The sequence below is a fragment of the Ornithodoros turicata genome, unplaced genomic scaffold (genome assembly GCF_037126465.1).
Source record: "Ornithodoros turicata isolate Travis unplaced genomic scaffold, ASM3712646v1 Chromosome137, whole genome shotgun sequence".
Classification (NCBI taxonomy): Eukaryota; Metazoa; Arthropoda; class Arachnida; order Ixodida; family Argasidae; genus Ornithodoros; species Ornithodoros turicata.
This window is the reverse complement of record NW_026999313.1, coordinates 198,384-200,663: the sequence shown is the minus strand read 5'-3', so window position 1 is coordinate 200,663 and position 2,280 is coordinate 198,384. Positions and strand designations below refer to the sequence as shown.

Below are 2,280 nucleotides of genomic sequence, written 5' to 3'. Positions count from 1 at the left end.
AGTACGCATCGACGTATACGCATACCTTTAGACACAGCGCCTATGGTTGCAGTCTGCAGTAGCCTAGCACTCTCCCTATCAACAGCCCTATTGCCATGAAAAAACGGCAAAGTCCGTCATCGGCGACCGTCCGATGGATAACCACGTAGTAGGAACGTGAATGCCTCGCACATTCACTACATCCCTTCAAAACGGGTAAAATCTTGAAAATGACGCGGGGGACGCCACTTGGAGATCCATAATTCACATTCATCCGCTACGACGTTTCCACACATCTGTAAAAGAGTCAACAAGGTGCGACACATTGTACTTCCCTGCAAATTCTTTATTAAAATCACTCAGCATTTTTTACATACAGTGGCACAGCCGTAAAGGCTTGTGCTGCCGTGGAGCACATGACGAAGTTGCACGGGTGAAGCGTATGCCCAATCTGTTTCGCAGTAAATACAAGTCACTGAAGAGCTCTGAAACGCACTTTAGCGTAACTTACCTGATGTCTTTCAATATTTCTGTGACCTTCCCACGTCGTGAGTGTGCTGTCCCAACCGCGTTGTTCACCGCAATGAATACGTCGAAAGTATCTGAAATTCATAGATTAGACATCAGTAACGGGGCCACTGACGATGTTGCATCTTCACCTTGAAAAGTGCTGGTAGGGTCACGAGTACACTTAGCTGAAAGATAAAGCATAGGGTAATAGGAATCAAAAGGGTAATAATCACACTGCTAGCATAAAGTAATAGAACCCACACGCTAGGAATGATACCAAACAAAAGTTGCACGAATCGTACAAACATAGAACTAACCTTTAATCTAAGAAATCGCAAGGCTTCTGGACCTATCTTCCAGGGTGCACACATAAAAGCACCCCCAGGCAACACTAGTAGGGCATAAAAACACATTCACAGCAGTCCAGGGCACCAGAGCAACGACGGAACGCGAGACAACGGGAGCCAGAAAAAGGCATGCGAACGCAACGAAGCTTGCAAGCGAAATGGACGCCGCCCGCAGCGCAGAAACGGCAGGAAGGCCACCTGCCCGCCAGGCCATGCCCCAGCGCCAGGCGCTCCTCGGGATGTAGCAAGGGAACGGAAAGTCGCGCGAAGACGGGATCAACGCTATCGGAAAGAGGACGTTTTCCTCTTCAAAAACACATCACCTTCCTACGCCAGCAAGAACCCGATATCGAAAAAAATGCCACAGGCCCATGTATCAGAGAACCGCCGTTGCCACGGTGTTCTAACTCGAGAACCGAGAGGGATAGAAAGATGCGGCAAGTTTCTACGCGTTTCCCATGTCGAGTGCGTGTGCCCATTAAAAGGAAGTCGGATCCGCCGTGGGCTTCAAGCCTGAAGACAGTCGGATCCGCCGTGGGCTTCATGCCTGAAGACAGGGACAAAAATCGGTGAACGGTGGTCGGTGTCAGGAATTTCGAGAATGATGTCTTAACCACTGGAAATCGACGGCTGGTCTCAATTGGAAAGTTGTAGAGCAGGGATCAGAGCACGCGCACACAAAATTTCGACTAAATCGGACATTGGGTAATCGACTTACGACACCGAAAAGTGGGAAGCGTTTCAGGGTGGCTCTAGCCAGCCTCGCAGCTCCTCATGCTCTTAAGCCGATATCGGGAGAACGGAACATCGCGCGCCTGCGGGACAAACGCTGTTGGAAAGAGCACATTGAGACCTTCCTAACGAAGGCAAACATGACCATGTGGCAGCAACGGGAAGGCTTTTTTTTGGGGGGGCGGGGAAGCCGCTGGTCCCATGTATTGGGAGGAGTGTGAACGCGGAATCCTCTAACTCGAGAACTGCTAAATTTAGAGAGACGCGGTGAATTTTATCACGTGCTCCGCGTCGAGAACAGTGGATTCTCCAAGTATGAACCATGTCCGAGGCGAACTTCTTTCCAACAAGGGCACTGAAGTTCGGAAAAACGAATTTTACTAACGCGTCTCCGCCTACGTGTTCGAAACCACTACAGATCAGTTCCTGTGTGATTTGCGCGATCACACAGCTAATCCAGGCCCGTTCGGACCTGAATTTTGGTCTCGATCCAACAGTCCGGGCGGGACTTACAAGACTTTGAAGGTGTCAGAAGCACCGACGGTTGTCTAGAATTTTCAAATATCTGGACAACCGCCAGCATTTCTCACAAGCCGCAAGGTGCACGCGTAGGGGGATGGAAGCGAAATTCGTAACAAGAAACAGCATCCCGATATCGCCGCTGCAGGCCACGATATTAGACGCGGGAACCCATCGCGAAACACCGCGATGT

General features: G+C 50.2%; 1 long non-coding RNA gene across 1 annotated transcript; it reads right to left on the bottom strand.

The window, feature by feature from the left end:
- Positions 1 to 505: 505 nt before the first annotated feature.
- LOC135372277 (uncharacterized) lies at positions 506 to 965 on the bottom strand. Its single transcript, XR_010415930.1, has 3 exons — positions 807 to 965; positions 639 to 674; positions 506 to 581 (listed from the first exon to the last, which is right to left on the bottom strand). It is a non-coding gene; the product is annotated as an uncharacterized LOC135372277 (long non-coding RNA).
- Positions 966 to 2,280: the final 1,315 nt, after the last annotated feature.